General features: G+C 39.0%; 1 protein-coding gene across 5 annotated transcripts in view; it reads right to left on the bottom strand.

Annotated features, from left to right (window-relative positions):
* Positions 1–20,529, bottom strand: part of CKAP5 (cytoskeleton associated protein 5) — a 108,959-nt gene that overhangs the window by 80,711 nt on the left and 7,719 nt on the right. Inside the window, exon 1 of one of the 5 annotated variants that reach the window (XM_055312181.1) lies at positions 849–927. The exons of the other annotated variants lie outside the window; for them this stretch is intronic. The gene's annotated coding sequence lies outside the window, so the exon portion shown is untranslated. Of the gene's footprint in view, positions 1–848; positions 928–20,529 lie in introns of those variants that run through there. 5 annotated transcript variants of the gene reach the window in all.

Below are 20,529 nucleotides of genomic sequence, written 5' to 3'. Positions count from 1 at the left end.
TAACCAGTAACAAAATGACAAATCCTTCCCTCTAATTTAAACAACTTCACTGCTTCCAGGTAATTCCAATTAACAAGGACAAGTGTTAACCTCTTGTTGGGAGTATTCTGCATTATCAAGAGGCCAGAGAAATCTGAACTGCTTCTCTAGCAGGTTATCTCAGCAAAATTGGGTGTGCTTTGCTGTCCTAGTCCTGGGATGATGGCCTCTCACAAATTCCTTCTGAAGGGAAGGGTAAAGAGCTGTCCCTTACACATCCTGATATTCATATTAGCAGGACAGAAGATTAACTAGACTCTCCCGAGGAGATGACCACTGTTAATGTCTCCAAAAGGGGGACCCGCACCAACACAGGCCTCTGGGGAGATGGAAAGCTAAACCGGCTGTGAATTAGGTCAACTTCCACAGTTACTGCTCAATTGCACCAAGGCAGCTGAAAATCTAATGCTTACTCATCCCTAAACTACCCAGGTCTTCAAATCCCAGGCAAAGGACTCAAGGCCCAGGACACTAGATCCAGCTCCACCCATCCAGCTCAATAGAGCTATATATTTATATTCGGGTAAAAGCAATCCTCTCCTCACCCCAAGTAGGAACCAGTCTGGGGCAAAGCCTGGTCGGTCGTGGACACCGCTCAACCACTGCATATCCAAACAAGCACCCTAGGGCTGCTGTCACCACCCAGAAGTAGAGCAGATGCCCCAGGCTTTAGCTCACTGCAGCCGGCATTGTTTACGCTCTTTCGCCGCCTAAGCCTTTGATAGGCCAGGAAAGTCCCCTGCACTGTCCACCAGGACTTCCGGCATGGGCACAGGATGCTTGACCCTCGCCCGCAGTTTGACACTTACGCTCCCTGGGCAGGGAGAGGTCTGGGGGCCCTACGGTCCGAGCAGAATCAGCAGGAATACCCGGCGGGCCCCGGCGGCATTGGTGCGGAGGGCCGCTGGGAAACGCCTCCTCCGGGGGCGGGGCCCGGAGCTCGCAGTCAGAGTGCCCGCCCCACCTCGGCCCCCTCCCGGCACACTCTGAAGGCTTAAAGGGGCCGCACCTTCACCCAGAGGTCTGTAGGACTCAGGGTGCTGCTTCCAGCCCCATAAGGTTTCCAAGGCATGAGGCAAATGAAGCACCAACAAGGAGGACTCTGACCGGGTTGGGTGTACCTCTTTCTTGGTGGCAACACAGGCAACGTTCCAGAAACAAAGGAGATAACCAGGTCCTACTATCACAATCCTAATCTCAGCTCCAGGGATGAAAAAAAATTGCTGCAGGCAATAGCCAAAGCATCAGGGTAACTATATAGCACCTATTATGTAAGCTGCTTATTCCATTAATTTGAGCAGTTAGTGTTCTTCAAATGGTAATTGAAAGGCCCAGAAAGGCAGCCCCGGTGGCTCAGCGGTTTAGTGCCGCCTTCAGCCCAGGGTGTGATCCTGGCCAGGATCGAGTCCCACATCAGGCTCCCTGCATGGAGCCTGCGTCTCCCTCTGCCTGTGTCTCTGCTTCTCTCTCCTCTCTGTGTATTCTCATGAATAAATAAATAAAATTTAAAAAAAAGGCCCAGAAAATAATTTGGGCAGGTTTCATTGCTTCACCTCACCCTTTCACTGCCTTCCTTCTCTACACCGTGAGAAATCCCAGACAATGATAAAAGACAAGGTAAGAAGGTAATAGGAAGTGAAATGGAAAACATTCTCATTCTTGTGAGCAAAATGTGCTAAGAATTGGCACAAGAATTCAAAAACTGACCAAGAATTCACTACAGGTCTATGCAGATAAAGAAATCTTGAATGCAGATACAATTGTGATGTGCAGCCATCGAATTCAATATAAAGAGTTCTTGAGAAAACTATATAGAAACTGGATTATTATCTCAGGGAGTCAAGTAATGGTCCCTGAGGTTGTAAGAGAGTTTTAATTCTCTTTTCATAGGAGGAATTTTTCCTCAATCTCAGTTTACAAGGTTTGATGGCATTTTGTGTCTCACACCATCGGGAAAGAGATTTATGTGTTTACCAAGCCTATATTGCTCCATCTAATCTAGATGAATAAACACATCTTATTAAAGCCTTAGACTACCAACATACAAGGGTGGGAATCAATTTAGTGAAGCAAAAGACTGTTTATAAATATCCAAACATCCTCCATCTCAAACATGGGTTCAAGTGGAAATATAAATTCCAACGGACAGGCATGAAAACTGCCCTTCTTACTAGGGAACAGACGGAAGTTACAAGATCTTAGAGAATTCTAGGATCAGGCTGCTGGGAAGAGAAATGGATTCATATTATAAATAATGTGATTTTGAACTGCAAAGAAAATCTGATTTTAAAGTGCATTTAACTGTGAATGATACTTTTGAATTAGGTAATTAAGACCTTTCATTCTATCCCCATGAAGCATATCACACCATTCTAAGGGTAATGGTTTGCAGATCAGTTTCCTCATTAGATTGTGAGCACCTCAAGGGCAAGTGCTAGAATGTATCCTAATCATCCTTTTCTCCCAGGGTGATACAAAATGAATACTTAATATTTATCACAAAAATTAGGACCAACACTTTCTTTACACAAGAGTCCAGACAACAGTCAATAAGCACAGTGAAAATATGTATGCATGCACACACACAAATGGATAATACCCAGTGCTGTGCTTTAGTGAATCAAAAATTTAAAGAGAAAAAAATCCACTGATTTTACAGTTCAGTCTATCAGACCTCAAAATTATTTTTATAGGGATTTATAGCTTTTGTCCCAAATGCACATTTTATATAAATACTCCTGAAAAATTCTCAGATATTTTACCAAATATCACAGTCTAAATATAACCCATCTTATTTTGGTTATTATTATCTTTACTATATACCATGAGGAGACTAAACTGGACAAGTAAAACTTCATAATTCAACAAATTACCAATTAGTAGTAGTCTCCTTAACATGGCAACATGGACTCTGTTTAGGAAATGATTTAGTAAATATTATATATAGAAGAGAACATAATAAAATGATAACAATTCATGTAGTAGCAAAGTGGGATTTCTTTTTTCTAACGTTTTTCTCTGTAACACATCAACATAGAAAAATATTTAATGTGCATATAACCAGCAAGGGAAAAGGAAGTTTTAAGCATTAACTGGAATTCTTTATTAGATCATATTCAATGAAAGAAAGAGGCCAAGTTAATTATTAAGAGTATGGACTCAAGATAGAATGTTAGTTCAAATCCTGGTTGCAACCATTTATTAGCTGTGTGGCTTTGGACAAATTCCTACCCTCTGTGCTTCTGTTTTCTATATGTAAAATGGGAAAAATAATAGTATTTACCTTGTTGGGTTATTAGGAAAATTAAACCACTTAAGTTTATTATATTTGTAAAGCACCTAGAAGAGTACTCAGAAGAAAGTGCTATACATTAAGTATTTGAGAAATAAAATATACAATATTCAACAAATGCTGCCTACATTTTCCACCACATTCCTTTTAAAACTAAAAAGCTAGGGCACCTGGGTGGCTCAGCTGGTTAATCATCTGACTCTTGATTTCGGCTCAGGTAATGATCTCAGGGCCCTGGGATTGAACCTGTGCTGGACATGAAGCCTGCTCAGGATTCTCTCTCTCCCTCCCCTCCTCCTTTTCCTGGGCTTGCTTGCACACATGCACAAACTCTCCCTCTCTGTAAAACAAAATAAAATATAAAACTAAGAAGCAAGGGCACCTTGGTGGCTTGAAGTCAGTTGAGCGTCTGCCTTTGGCTCAAGTCATGATCCCAGGGATCAAGCCCTGTATTGGGCTCCCTGCTTCTCCCTCTGCCCCTCCTCCCTACTTGTGTGTCCCCTTGCTCTCTCTCAATAAATAAAATCTTTAAAAGAAAAAAACTAAAAAGCAAATGTATACCGTTGACTGCTCCTAGCTCCTTGTGTTCCCAGCTGTCAGCAGTCATTAACGGAGTATTAGAGAGAGGAGAGATTCCCCAAGATGAGAGCTTTTAAGTAAGGTTTATTAAGGTATAACTTACATATAGTAAAATTCACTCTTTCTGGCACATATTTCTATTAGTTTTGGCAGACACAGAGACTCCAACACCACGATCAAGAACATTTTCCTCAGCCTAAAATATTCCTGGTGCTTCTTTGTATCAATCACGGGGCAATCATGGATCAGTGTGCTGTTCCTACAGTTTTGCCTTTTGCACAATGTCATATTAAAAAAAAAAAAAAAAACAACCATACAGTGAGTCTTCTGAGTCTGGCTTTTTTCACTTATAATACAATTGAGATCATCCATGTTGCTGCACACATTAGTAATCTATTCCTTTTTACTGGTGAGTAATAGTCCATTGTATCATCAAACACATTTTGTTTATCCATGTTACCATTTAAAGGACATGTGGGAGGGTAGTATGGTTGAGACTTTGGTTCAGGGCTGATCCTTGGTGTGGGGATAGAGTCCCATATCAGGCTCTCTGTAGGGAGCCTGCCTCTCTCTCTGCCCCCCTCTCTCTGTCTCTCATGAATAAATAAATAAAATCTTAAAAAATAAAATAAAGGACATGTGGGTTGTTTCTATATTTTAGCAATTATGAAAAAAACCATTACAGATTTTTTGTATGAACATAAGTTTTCATTTCTGTTGGGCAAATACCCAGGAATGGGAATGCTGGGTGGTATGGTAAGTATATGTTTAATTTTAGAAGTCACTGCCAAACTGTTTTCCAAAGTGGCTATATGAACCATTTTGCATTCCTCTTCCATCAGCAAGGTCTGAGACTTTAAGTGCAATTAGTTTATGTCTTAGTACTAATTTCTAATATAGCTCTATATTTTTATACCTATGAATTAAAGCCAGTTCTTTCTTCAACTTGGTGTTAATGGTTTGTAACTTACTCTTCCACTTACAAACCAGTTATTGATCATTTGGTATGAATCTTAAATGCTACTTCGTAACACTTTCATAGGGAAATATCAATGAAAATTACTCTTTCAAATCTGGATCAACAACAGAACAAACCAAAGCATATATTATATACCTATGAATGGAACTGTTTTCCAACATTCAGATGAATTTATCCATAGCCTTAATAATCTCTTTACATAACAAGTCATATTAAACATCTTTACCAAAAGTAGAATTCTCTTGATTTGGAAACAAAAGAAGCTTTAAGAAAATATTTTAAAACTTATAATTTGTCCACTATTACAAAAAAAAAAAAAGAAAAAAAATGCTTTAAAAAGGGGGTCTGGAATTTTTGAACATTGTAGGTTAGCATGGAGAAACTGATACATCCATTTTGGAAAATGTCTGTTATCAACCCACTCCCGAGAAAATTGAGAACATGTCCACACAAAAACTGGTATATAAATGTTAATTAATAACAGCATTAGTCCTAATAGCCCCAAAGTAAAAACAACCCAAAAATCTATCAACTGATCAAAGAGTAAACAAAATGTAATATATTCATACAATGGACCATTACTAAGCCATAAAAAAGGACTGAAATAGCATATATGCTACAACATGGGTTAACCTTGAACACAATATGCTGAGTGAAAGAAGCCAGATGCAAAAAGCCACATTGAGGGATGCTTGGGTGGCTCAGTGGTTAAAGCGCTGCCTTCAGCTCAGGGCGTGATCCTGGAGTTCCAGGATCAGGTCCCACATCAGGCTCTCTGCATGGAGCCTTCTTCTCCCTCTGCCTGTGACTCTGCCTCTCTCTCTCTTTCTCATGAATAAATAAATAAAATCTTAAAGAAAAAAGCCATGTTGGAGGATTCTGACCATATGATACGCCCAAGTCAGGCAAATAAACAGGACAGAAAGTAGAATAATGGTTATAAGGGGCTGCGGCGGGTAGAAAGAGAAAGGGGGAATGAGGAATGATAGCTGATGGGTATGAAGTCTCTTTTTTGGGGTGATGAAAATCTTCTGGAATTAGGTAGTGGTGATGGTTGCACAACTATGTGATGTGCTAAAAAGCTATTGAATTTATGTATTGAATTTAAAGGATGAATTTTATGGTATGTGAATTATATTTCAATTAAAATACCCATTGACAGGAGAACAGATAAACAAGCTGTGGTATATTCACAGAAAACATAGCAGTAAAAACAAATGAAGACAACTATTAGCAAAAAACAGATGAATTTCACAAACCATGCTGAGAGAAAAATAGCTAGTACTAAAGAACATAGAGTATGATTATATAAACCCAAACAATATACTGCTTAGGAATATATACATTTGTGGTTAAATTTAAAAGAAAAGTACAAGGGACACCTGAGTGGCTCAGTTGGTTAAGCATCTGACTCTTGGTCTCAGGTCATAATCTCAAATTTGTGAGATTGAGCCCTATGTGCTGGGTGTGAAGCCTGCTTATGATTCTCTCTCTCCTCCCTCTGCCTCTAAAAAAAAAAACAAAAAAACAAAAAAAGAGAGAGAGAGAGAGAAAGAGAGAAGTACAAGGAGGATAATGTTGAAAACTCAGGATAGTAAAAAAAGGCAGGGAAAAAAAATCCAGGATACAATCCAGGAAGGTTGCAATGGATATTGTTTATGATCTATTTTCTTAAACTGGGGGTGGTAGGATCATGGATGTTTCTTTTTTAAATTTATAACATAAATAATTTGTTATATTTATTTTTTTAATTTTTTAAAATTTTTATTTATTTATGATAGTCAGAGAGAGAGAGAGAGAGAGAGAGAGAGGCAGAGACACAGGCAGAGGGAGAAGCAGGCTCCATGCACCAGGAGCCCGACGTGGGACTCGATCCCGGGTCTCCAGGATCGCGCCCTGGGCCAAAGGCAGGCGCCAAACCGCTGTGCCACCCAGGGATCCCAATTTGTTATATTTAAAATATATTAAGTATTCCATGAATTTAAAAGTGAAAGGAAAAAAAAGCTCTGCCTCTTGCTAGTAGGAGTTTATAATTTAAAAAGTTACATACTAAAATAATAATAATAAAAAGTTACATACTACAGTGTTCAGGTAGAAGTGTAGGAAGGCAATTTTTTCCCCCTATCTGGGAGGAGCACTGGGCTGGAAAGAAGAAAATTTACATCCCCAAATCCCTGTTCTACCATTATTAACTAGTTGTGAAACCTCAGAGAATTCGTTGAATCTTTGGTGACTTTAGTGCGGTCATGCATAAAACAAGGAGTTTGTATCAACAGCTCTCCCACCTCTAAAATTTTATGAGACAGTGCTTCACAACCACTATTTATACATGATAAACAGCATGTTTGCAATTCCAAGTTCTCCAGTACTACATTTGCAGCTAATGTTAAATGTTTGGAAAATGCTTCTACTTCAGTGGTAAAATCTCATAGCCCATTGTAGTGATAATCTGAAACCAGTTTGCATACATGTAGGTTCTACCACCATTTGTCTTTTCCAGGTACTCTCTTTTTAATTTTTTTAAGGGGGGGGGGGAGGTTTAAGAGAGAAGAGAGCTTTTAGTCACTCTCACCCTGGCAGAATAGATTTTCTCCCCAGGCCAAAAAGAAGGGATTCACACAAGCCACTCAAAAAGCACAATCAGGCTCTTATGCCTGTCAAAGAAAGTAATGTGGTAAAAGGTGAAAACACTGATTCAAGAAGTCAGAAATATGAATTGTATTTCCTTCTCCAAATACACAGTACAGGGATGCCTAGGTGGCTCAGCGGTTAGGTGTCTGCCTTCAGCTCAGGGCGTGATCCTGGAGTCCCGGGCTCCCTACAGGGAGCCGGCTTCTCCCTCTGCAGGTGTCTCTGCCTCTCTCTCTGTGTCTCTCATTAATAAATAAATAAAATCTTAAAAACAAAAAAAAACAAATACACAGTACAGGGAAAGAAAAGTTTCTGAGTCCTCTAGTCACATCTAGGCACCATTTGTGGCACCAAGAAGACAGTATCACATTCAGAGCAGGTCTTCTCATGGCCTCTACTCAGGGCACCACACCCAGCTGAACACTCTATTATCCACTATCACTCAAAAGGGATTTAAAAGTTATATATTAAAAGCCCAGGAGAAACAGCTTCACTAGGGAATTCTACCAAACATTTAAAGAAGAATTAACACCAATCCTCCTGAAACTCTTCCAAAAAATTGAAGAGAACATTTCCAAACTCATTCTATGAGGCCAGAATTACCCTGATATGAAAGCCAGACAAAGCCACTGTAAGAAAACTATAGGCCAATATTGCTGATAAATACTGATGCAAAAATCTTTAAAATACTAGCAAAATGAATCCAACAGCACATTAAAAATATTATACACCATGTCCAAGTAAAATTTATTCCTGGAATGCAAGAATGGTTCAACATACCAAAATCAATCAATATAGTACACCATAACTCATTACAAGAACAAAGGACAAAAACCACATGATCATCTCAGTTGATGCAATAAAAAGCATTTGACAAGATTTAACACCCTCAATGATAAAAACACTCAAACTAGAAATATAAGGAAACTGCCTCAACATGATAAAGGCCATTTATGAGAAGCCCACAGCTAACATCATGGTGAATGGCTGAAACTTTTCCTCTAAGATGAGGAACAAAGGGGCACATGGGTGGCTCAGTGGCTCAGTGGATAAACGTCTGCCTTTGGCTCAGGTGGTTATCCCAGGGTCCTGGGATCAAGTCCCACATCAGGGTCTCCAAAGGGAGCCTGCTTCTCCCTCTGCCTATGTCTCTGCCTCTCTGTGTCTCTCATGAATAAATAAATAAAATGTTAAAAAAAAAAAAAAAGATCAGGAACAAAGTAAAGGATGGCTGTTCTAGCCATTCCTATTCAATATCATATTGAAAGTTTTAGACAAAGGAATTAGGCAAGAGAAAGACAAGGCATCTAAATTATAAAGGAAGATGTAAACCTATCTGTTTGCAGATGACATATTTTTTATGTAGAAAACCCCAGAGACTCCACAAAGGAAAATTGTGAGAATAAATATATTCATCAAACTTGCAGAATACAAAATCAACATGCAAAAATCAGTTGTGTTTCTATAAGCTAACCAAAACAATTTGAAAATTAAGAAAACAACTTCACTTACAATAGCATCAAAAAGAAAGAATCCTTAAAAAACAAAAAAAAAAAACTAGATGGAAAAATATTCCATGCTCATGGATTGGCAGAATTAATATTGTGAAAATGTCAATGTTACCCAGGGCAATTTACACGTTTAATGCAATCCCTATCAAAATACCATGGACTTTCTTCAGAGAGTTAGAACAAATTATTTTAAGATTTGTGTGGAATCAGAAAAGACCCCGAATAGCCAAGGGAATTTTAAAAAAGAAAACCATATCTGGGGGCATCACAATGCCAGATTTCAGGTTGTACTACAAAGCTGTGGTCATCAAGACAGTGTGGTACTGGCACAAAAACAGACACATAAAAAAAAAAAAAAAACCAGACACATAGATCAATGGAACAGAATAGAGAACCCAGAAGTAGACCCTGAACTTTATGGTCAACTAATATTCGATAAAGGAGGAAAGACTATCCACTGGAAGAAAGACAGTCTCTTCAATAAATGGTGCTGGGAAAATTGGACATCCACATGCAGAAGAATGAAACTAGACCACTCTCTTGCACCATACACAAAGATAAACTCAAAATGGATGAAAGATCTAAATGTGAGACAAGATTCCATCAAAATCCTAGAGGAGAACACAGGCAACACCCTTTTTGAACTTGGCCACAGTAACTTCTTGCAAGATACATCCACGAAGGCAAAAGAAACAAAAGCAAAAATGAACTATTGGGACTTCATCAAGATAAGAAGCTTTTGCACAGCAAAGGATACAGTCAACAAAACTAAAAGACAACCTACAGAATGGAGAAGATATTTGCAAATAACATATCAGATAAAGGGCTAGTTTCCAAAATCTATAAAGAACTTATTATTTTTTTTTAATTTTTATTTATTTATGATAGTCACAGAGAGAGAGAGAGAGGCAGAGACACAGGCAGAGGGAGAAGCAGGCTCCATGCACCGGGAGCCCGACGTGGGACTCGATCCCGGGTCTCCAGGATTGCGCCCTGGGCCAAAGGCAGGCGCCAAACCGCTGCGCCACCCAGGGATCCCAAAGAACTTATTAAACTCAAAACCAAAGAAACAAACAATCCAATCATGAAATGGGCAAAAGACATGAAGAGAAATCTCACAGAGGAAGACATAGACATGGCCAACATGCACATGAGAAAATGCTCTGCATCACTTGCCATCAGGGAAATACAAATCAAAACCACAATGAGATACCACCTCACACCAGTGAGAATGGGGAAAATTAACAAGGCAGGAAACAACAAATGTTGGAGAGGATGCGGAGAAAAGGGAACCCTCTTACACTGTTGGTGGGAATGTGAACTGGTGCAGCCACTCTGGAAAACTGTGTGGAGGTTCCTCAAAGAGTTAAAAATAGTCCTGCCCTATGACCCAGCAATTGCACTGTTAGGGATTTACCCCAAAGATTCAGATGCAATGAAACGCCAGGACACCTGCACCCTGATGTTTCTAGCAGCAATGTCCACAGTAGCCAAACTGTGGAAGGAGCCTCGGTGTCCATCGAAAGATGAATGGATAAAGAAGATGTGGTTTATGTATACAATGGAATATTACTCAGCCATTAGAAACGACAAATACCCACCATTTGCTTCAACGTGGATGGAACTGGAGGGTATTATGCTGAGTGAAGTAAGTCAATTGGAGAAGGACAAACAGTGTATGTTCTCATTCATTTGGGGAATATAAATGATAGTGAAAGGGAATATAAGGGAAGGGAGAGGAAATGTGTGGGAAATATCAGAAAGGGAGACAGAACATAAAGACTCCTAACTCAAAAAAAAAAAAAAAAAAAGACTCCTAACTCTGGGAAACGAACTAGGGGTGGTGGAAGGGGAGGAGGGCGGGGAGTGGGGGTGAGTGGGTGACAGGCACTGAGGGGGACACTTGACGGGGTGAGCACTGGGTGTTATTCTGTATGTTGGTAAATTGAAGACCAATAAAAATTAATTTATTAAAAAAAAACCTAAAAAAAAAGAAAAAAGGAAGGAAGGAAGGAAGGAAGGAAGGAAGGAAGGAAGGAAGGAAGGAAGGAAGGAAGGAAGGAAGGAAGAAAATCCTTTTGGTTAGGAATAAACCAAATCCAGGAGGTGAAACTGATTGCTTCTCTGCCTTTTGGCTAAGATCAAATGCAGGAGGTAAAACTGAAAATTACAAAACAATGCTAAAAGAAAGAAAACAAATAAATGGAAAGACAACCCATGTCCATGGACTGAAAAATTTAGTAACATGTCCAAACCCCCAACAGCATTTTCTTGCAGAAATAGAAAAGTTCATCTTAAAATTCATATGGAATCTCAAGAGATCCTGAATAGCCAAACAACTTAGAAAAAGAAAAACGCTGGAGGACTCACATGACCTGATTTCAAAACATATTACAAAGCTACAGTAATCAAAACAGTATGGTACTGGCATGCAGACAAAAATACCAATAGAATAAAACAGAAAACCCAAAGATAAACCCTTATATTTAGTATCAAATGATCTTTGACACTAAAAGGGGCCAAGACCACTCAATGGGGGAAAAAAGTCTTCTTATCAAATGGTATTGAGAAAACTGAATATCCACATGCAAAAAAACAAAGTTGGATTCTTATACCATATACTCAAAATTACTAAACACCTAAAGAGATAAAACTGTAACATTCCTAGAAGAAAAACAAAAGGGAAAAGCTTCAGAACATTGAAATGGTCAATAATTTCTCAGATATGATGTGCACTTTAAAAAAAAAGAAAAAAAAAGAAAGAAAAGAAAAATACAAATCAAAACTACAATGAGATTATCAACTCACACCCATTAGGATTATTACTATATATATATATATATAAAAAAAACCTAAAATAAATATTGGCAAGAATGTAGAGAAATAGGAACCCTTGTACACCATTGGTAGGACTATAAAATGCTTTAACTGCTATGGAAAATATGTTGCTCAAAAACTTAAAAACAGAATACCACATTACTATGTGTCCATCAATCCCACTTCTGAGTGTGTGTATACATCTATGCATATACCTATCCAAAATAATTAAAAGTTGGGTCCTAAGAAGATTTGTACACCCATGTTCAAAGCAGCACTATTCACAATATTCAGAAGCAGCAACACAAATGTCCACTGAAGAATGAATGAATAAACAAAATATAGTATATACATATAATGGAATACAAGCTTTAAAAAGGAAGGAAATCCTGTTACATGCTACAGTATGTATAAACTTTGAGAACATTAAATGAAATAAACCAGTCACAAAAAGACAAATACTGTATGAGCCACTTATATGCGGCATCTGCACTAGTAAAATTCGTAGAAACAGAAAGTAGAATGATGGTTATCAGATGCTAGGGGAAAGAGGAAAGAGAATATACAGATTCAGATTTGCAAAATGAGAAAAGTTCTGGAGATCTGTTTCACAACAACGGGAATATACTTAATTTAAAATAACTTAATTAAAAATGGTAAATTTTGCGTGTTGTATATTTTTACCACAGGTTTTTTTTTTGTTTTTTTTGTTTTTTTGTTTTTTTTTTTTTAGGTTTTAAGAAGTGAAACATTCATCCATTCAACAAAGTGCTCTGTAGCTATTAAAAAAAAAAAAAAAGATTATGAAGCCTAAAGTAAATACTGAATTTTAATGTGGAAGAAATACATTACTAAGCTTTATTTTTTTTAAAGATTTATTTATTTATTCATAGAGAGAGAGAGAGAGAGAGAGAGAGAGGCAGGCAGAGACACAGGCAAAGGGAGAAGCAGGCTCCATGCAGACGGCCCGACGTGGGACTCGATCCAGGGTCTCCAGGATCACGCCCTTGGCTGCAGGTGGCGCTTAACCGCTGCACCACCAGGGCTGCCCCATTACTAAGCTTTAAAAAGAAAATTGGAAGACAGTATATGAAGTCTAGTTCATTTTTGTGTTTGGTAAAACATATACAGGGATATATATACACATTGGTAGTAGGCTGATAACAACCCCTGAAGACACTAGATTTTAATTCCTAGAACCTGTAAATGTCACTTTATTTAGAAAAAGTATCTTTACAGATGTGATTAAATTAAGGATCTTGTGGGGCAGCCTGGGTGGCTCCACAGTTTAGCGCAGTTTAGCGCCGGCTTCAGCCAGGGTGTGATCCTGGAGACCCGGGATCGAGTTCCGCGTCGGCCTCCCTGCATGGAGCCTGCTTCTGTCTCTGCCTGTGTCTCTGCCTCTCTCTCTTTCTCTCATGAATAAATGAATAAAATCTTTGAAAAAAAAATTAAGGATCTTGAGATGAGATTATCCTGGATTTTATCTGAATGGGCTCTAAATGCAATCACATATATCCTTCTAACAGAAAGAGAGGGAAATTTAACACACACAGAGGAAAGCCACATAAAGGCAGAAAAGAGTAAGATTAGAAGAGGCTGAAGTGATGTGACATAAACTAAAGAATGCCAACAGATACCAGGATAGGTGAGCAAGGGATTCTCCCCAGGGCCTCTGGAGGAATATGGCTCTGCCTTGGTTTTAACCTTCGTAAGACTGACCTAAATTGTGTTGGACTTCTGGCCTCCAGAACTGAGAGCGAGCAAATTTACGTGGTTTTAAGCCACCAAGTTTATGGTAATTTGTTACAGAAGCCATAGAAAACAAAAAAACATTGTATATGTTTGAAATCACATACAAATTTTCTGGAAGGATCCACTGTTTACAACGGCTACTTCTAAGAAGTATGTCTAAGGGACTGGCTAAAGAACTTTTACTTTTTCCTTTAATATCTAGCCATTCTTTTGTTTGTTTGTTTAAGAGTTTATTTATTTGGGATGCCTGGGTGGCTCGGCGGTTAAATATCTGCCTTCAGCCCAGGGCGTGATCCTGGAGACCCAGGATCAAGTCCCACGTCGGGCTCCTTACATGGAGCCTACTTCTCCCTCTGCCTGTGTCTCTGCCTCTCTCTCTGTGTCTCTCATGAATAAATAAATTTTAAAAATCTTAAAAGAAAAAAAAGTTTATTTGAGAGAGAAAGAGCAGGAGTCAGAGCAGAGAGGTAGGGAGACAGAGAAGCAGACTCCATGCTGAGGGCAGGGCTTGATCCCATGACCCCAAGATGATGACCTGGGCTGAAGCAAAACCAAGAGTCAGATACTTAACCAACTGAGCCAACCAGGTGTCCTCTTAGCCATTCCTTTATAAAACAAAAAACAAACTTCAATTTTTTTTAAACTTTAAAATTCCAGCTTGGAAACTTGAAGCTGGTTTTGTCTATACTTATCCCATAAGCTAAGCCTCACTTCTCTGCCTTAACATTTTTTAGGTACCGTATCTCCTTTGAAAGAAGGAACAGATCTTCTTTATTACCCCAGCATCTAGCACAGTGCTTCACACTCTAACATAATTCCTAAAATGACACCATTTCATCAAACTATAGAAGTCTTAAATATATAATAAATGTGTTCCTTGAGTTATTTATAAATAAAATTTTGTATGTTGAATGTGTATTCAAATAGGTCAGAAAAATATACATAATAGAATTCTGAAGCAAACCCTTTCTCAAAGTGAGAAATCACTCAGCAACAGATTTTGAAATTTTATGAGTTTTGCCACTGTTTTCTTAGGTACCCATTCATTATTATAAAATCCATTAAAAGACGGTAATTTTAATTTTAGAATCTTTGATTTTGGCAAAGCCATGCAGTAGAATAGTTGTTTGCAATAAATCTGATTGTAAGAAAGCTCTAGTCAAGATTTAATTCAATCTAAACCTGTCATCTTGGGCTCTGGAGTTAGATCTGAGTTCTAAAACATGTTCTGTCACACACTAGCTGAGCCTCAGTTTCATCATCTGTCCAAACAGCATGATCTTCACGTGATTCCTATTTAATACACACTTCTAGAACATTCACTATGTGCCAGGCACTATTCTAAGCACTTTACATTTATGGACTCATTTAAATTCTTATTACTCTGAAGTGATATAATCATCTTCATTTTACAGACAAGGAAACTAAGGCATAGAGATTAAGCAACTTGCCTAATGTAATTCAACAAATGTAAAAATTAAATGAGATTTTGCCTTATACATGTTACGAATCCCCCTAACATCCACACATTACTCCCCTGCCTCACAAGGACATTTGCTTGTCCAATCATGTGAAGTTTCTCTGTTTGGCACTCAGCTATGGGCTGAGTATAGGTTGTACAATATATTAGCCTAAGGCCAGCTCCCAGAGAAACTGATACAGGCATATCTCACTTTTTTGCACTTTCCAGATACTGTGGTTTTTATAAATTGAAGGTCTGTGGCAACCCTGCATCAAGCAAGTCTATGGCCACCATTTTTCCAATAGCATTTACTCGTTTTAATATTTTACTTATTTATTTTTTAAGTAGCTCTAGGCCCAAAATGGGGCTCGAACTCACAACCCTGAGATCAAGAGTTGCATGCTCTGGAGTGCCTCACTGGCTCAGTCATTTAAACATCTGCCTTCAGCTCAGGTCATGATCCTGGGTCCTAGGATCAAGTCCCAAGTCAGGCTTCCTGCTGAGTGGGGAAGCATGCTTCTCCCTCTCCCCCTTAGTCATGCTCTCTCTCACTCTCACTCTCTCTCAAATAAAGAAAATCTTTAAAAAAAAAAAAAAAAAAAGAAAGAAAGAAAGAAAGAAAAAGTTTTATGCTCTACTGACTGAGCCAGCCGGGTACCCCATGCTTCTCACTTTAAGTCAAAAGCTGGAAATGATTGAGCTTAGTGTGGAAGGCATGTCCAAAGCCAAGATAAGCTAAAAACTAGACCTCTTACACCAGGTAGCCAAGTTGTGAATGCAAAGGAAAAATTCTTGAAAAAAAATTAAGAGTGCTACTCTAGTGAATGCACAAATGGTAAGAAAGTGGAAAAGCAGCCTTATTGCTGATATGGAGAAAGTTTTAGTTGTCTGGATAGAAGATCAAACCAGCTACAACATTCTCTTAAGCCAAAGCCTAATTGAGAGCAAGACCCTAAGTCTCTTCAATTCTATGAAGGCTGAGAGAGGTAAAGCTGCAGAAGAAAATTCTGAAGCTAGCAGAGGTTGGTTTCGTGAAGCTTAAGGAGAATAATCTCCATAACATCAAAGAGCAAAGAGTAGTTGCAAGTGCTGATAGAGAAGCTGCAGAAGGTTATCCATAAGATCTAGCTAAGAAATCAATGAAGGTGGCCTCACTAAACAACAGATTTCCAGATGAAGTCTTCTATTCAAAGAAGATGCCATCTAGGATTTTATAGCTAGAGAGGAGAAATCAATGCCTGGCTTCAAAGTACAAGCTAACTCCTGTTGGGGGCTAATGTAGTAAGTGACTTTAAGTTAAAGCCAATGTATATTTACGATTCTGAAAATACTTGGACGCTAAAGAATCATATGCTAAATCTACTCTGCCTGTGCTTTATAAATCGAACAACCCAAAGCCTGGATGACAGCACATCTGTTTACAACACATTTTACTGAATATTTTAAGCCCATTGTTGAGACCTATTGCTCAGAAAAAAAATGATTCGTTTTAAAATATTACTGCTCACTGACAATGCACTTAGTCATCCAAGAGCTTTGATGGAGATGTACAAGATTAATGTTGTTTTCATGCCTGCTAACACAACATCCATTCTGCAGCCCATGGATCAAGGAATAACTTTGACTTTTAAATCTTATTATTTATAAAATACATTCCATAAGACTGTAGCTGCCATAGAGAATCCTCTGATGGACCTGGGCAAAGTAAACTGAAAACCATCTGGAAATGATTCACTATTGTAAATGCCATTAAGAACATTCATAAAAAATAATAATAAAAAACAAAAACAATAAAAAAAACATTCATGATTCATAGGAAGAAGCCAAAATATCAATATTAACAGAAGTTGATTCCAACTCTCATAGAGGACTGTGAGGGGTTCAAGACGTCAGTGGAGTTGGGACACCTGGGTGGCTCAGTGGTTTAGCGCCTACCTTCGGCCCCAGGCGTGATCCTGAAGTTCCCAGGATCGAGTCCCACATCAGGCTCCCTGCATGGAGCCTACTTCTCCCTCTGCCTTATGTCTCTGCCTCTCTCTGTGTGTGTGTGTGTGTGTGTGTGTCTCATGAATAAATAAATAAAAATAAATAAATAAAGACTTCAGTGGGGTAAGTAATTGCAGATGTGGTAGAAATAGCACAAGAGCCAGAATCCAAAGTGGAGCCTGTAGATGTGGCTGAATTACTGCAATCTCATGATAAAACTCTAAGGAATGAGGAATTACTTCTTATAGATGGACAAAGAAAGTGGTTTCTTGATATAGAATCAACTCCTAATGAAGATGCTGTGAAGACTATTGAAATGACAATACGGGATTCGAAATACCACATAAACTTAGCTAATAAAGCAGCAGCAAGGTTTGAAAGGCTGACTCCAATTTTGAAAGAAGTTCTACTGTGGGTAAATGTTATCAAACAACATCACATGCTACAGAGAAAGCATCTGTGAAAGGAAGAATCCATTGATGCAGCAAACCTCACTGGTGTCTTATTTTAACAAATTGTACCAGTCACTCCCATCTTCAGTAACCACCACCCTGATCAGTCAGCAGCCATCAACATCAAGGCAAGACCTACCAGGAAAAAGATTACAGACTGCTGAAAACTCAGGTGATGGCTAGCATTATTTTAGCTATATACACAGATTTTTTTTCTTTTTCTTTTTTTTTTTTTTTTTAGATTTTTAAAAGATTTTTTTTTCGTTTTAAAAGGAGACAGCACATGCACAAGTAGTAGGGGAGTGGGAGAGGACAGAGGGAGGGGGAAGAAAGGCAGGGGGAGAGAGAGAAGAATATCAAGCATGCTCCATGTCTAAAACAGAGCCTGATGCGGGTCTCGATCTCATGACACTGAGATCATGACCTGAGTCAAAATCAAGCCAGATGCTTAACTGACTGAGCCAGCCAGGCACTTCACAATATATTGTCATTAAGGTGTGCGTATTGTCATAATGTTATTGCACATTTAACAGACTACAGTGTAGTGTAAACATAACTTTTATATGTGCTAGGAAACCAAAAAATTCATCTGACTCACTTTATTGTGATACTCACTTTATTGCAGTGGTCTGGAACTGAACCTCCAGTATCTCTGAGGTATGCCTGTAATTAGGGCTGAGAACTAAAGGAAATAGGGATTAGCCAGGCAAAGGCATAATGAGTGGAGATAATAGAGAATGTTACAGGCTTGTGTGTGAAAGCCCAAAAGAGCTAAGCAAAAGTAAAGAACAGAACTGTAACTCAAGTGGCCAAGCAGGGGCTAAAAAGGGCCATATTATACAAACCCAGTGACTTTATTCAAGGAAGGAGTACTACAGATTGCCTGGCAACTACCAACCACTCAAGAAATGGTAACTATCATTATTGTGTTGTTAATAAGCAACATCCCAGCCATTCAGGGATTTTTTTTTTTTAAGGATTTTATTTATTTATTCATGAGAAACACACAGAGAGAGGCAGAGACATAGGCAGAAGGAGAAGCAGGCTCCCTGAAGGGAAGCCCAATGCGGGTCTCAATCCCAGGACACCAGGATCACACCCTCAGCTAACACTAACAGCTAACAGCAGCTAACAGCTAACAGCAGACACTCAACCACTGAGCCACCCAGATGTCCCCATTCAGGAATTTTAGAATCAGTTCAGACTTAAACCCATATTTGAGTCCTCTGGTCCAAGAAAGACCTAAATTAGGGTAAAGCTCTTAGGATCAAGAAAGATCAGTCTTTTCTGGTTTAAAACAAGACTTAAAAGTGTTTAAAACAAACACTTTGGGTATACTGGTAATCTATTCCTTGTTATCCTATAGAAAGTAGTTTTACTATTAATTAAAAAGTAAATGTCATTTATAATACTCAAAGGGATTGTCCATATTTTGTTTGGAATAATCTCCCTTATTAAACATTGTTCAAAATAAGCAGGTAGTCCTCAGAAGTGTAAAAATTGGTTTTGCAGAGATTTCTGATATGAGATTTGGTCTTTACTATCAAATGAAGCACTCATGCTAGTTCTAGACTAGGAGGCTTTCATAAGGCTTTTTTTTTTTTTTAAGTTTTTATTTGTAAATAGTCTCCACACCCAACATGGGGCTCAAACTCACAACCCCATGATCAAGAGAGCCAGTTAGGCATACCTCATAAGACTTTTTTTTTTTTTAAAGATTTTATTTATTTATTCATAGACACAGAGGGAGAGGGAGAGGGAGAGGGAGAGGGAGAGGGAGAGGGAGAGGGAGAGGGAGAGAGAGAGAGAGAGAGAGAGAGAGAGAGAGAGAGAGGCAGAGACACAGGCAGAGGGAGAAGCAGGCTCCATGCCGGGAGCCCAACGCAGGACTTGATCCCGGGACTCCAGGATCGCACCCTGCAGGCTCCAAACCGCTAAGCCACCCAGGGATCCCCAAGACTTTTTTTTTTTTAAGATTCATTTATTCATTTTAGAGAAAGAGGGAAAAAACAGGCATGAGTGGGAGGGGCAGAGGGAGTGAGAATCCCAAGCAGACTCCACACTGAGCCTGGAGCCCAATATTTGACTGTGCCACCCAAGTGCCTCTCATGAGCCTTTTTTTTTTTAATATTTTATTTATTTATTCACAGAGACACAGAGAGAGAATGAGAGGCAGAGACACAGGAAGAAGGAGAAGCAAGCTCCATGCAGAGAGCCTGACGTGGGACTCGATCCAGGGTCTCCATGATCACGCCTTAGGCTGCAGGCCGCGCTAAACCTCTGCGCCACCGGGGTTGCCTCATGAGCCTTTTTAAAAAAAGAATGTACCGGGCAGCCCGGGTGGCTCAGCAGTTTGGCGCCGCCTTCAGCCCAGGGTGTGATCCTGGAGACCCTAGATTGTCGAGTCCCATGTCAGGCTCCCTGTGTGGAGCCTGCTTCTCCCTCTGCCTGTGTCTCTGCCTCTCTCTCTCTGAGTCTCTCGTGAACAAATAAATAAAATCTTAAAAAAATAAATAAAAAAGAATGTACCACATTTAATACAAAAAGTGTGGAATAACAGCACTGAAAAAAATTCTTAAAATCTACAAATGAGAGACTTCATGCTACAAGTGGATAAGGACATCAAAATGATTTAGAAAATAAACAACTGTGAATAAATAGAAAAATAAAAAATAAAACAAAACTAATTAGGAAGGAAATAAGATGTTCTAGACAGCCAAAGTGGTCAGATAGGAGAGGTCTATACTTGAAACAAACTTATATAACTTTTTCATATAAATCTAAGAAAATACCTAAGCCTCCCAGTGTTCTTATACAAAGTATACTAATAATCATTTAAACCTTTCAGGATAGGGATGCCTGGGGGGCTTAGTGGTTGAGCATCTGTCTGCCTTTGGCTCAGGGCGTGATCCTGGAGTCCTGGGATGGAGTCCCACATAGGGCTCTCTGCAGGGAGCCTGCTCCTCATTTTGCCTATGTCTCTGCCTCCCTATCTCTCATGAATAAATATAATCTTTAAAATAAAT

The sequence above is a fragment of the Nyctereutes procyonoides genome, unplaced genomic scaffold (genome assembly GCF_905146905.1).
Source record: "Nyctereutes procyonoides isolate TBG_1078 unplaced genomic scaffold, NYPRO_anot_genome, whole genome shotgun sequence".
In the NCBI taxonomy this organism is placed as follows: Eukaryota; Metazoa; Chordata; class Mammalia; order Carnivora; family Canidae; genus Nyctereutes; species Nyctereutes procyonoides.
This window is presented reverse-complemented; position numbering and strand designations above follow the sequence as displayed.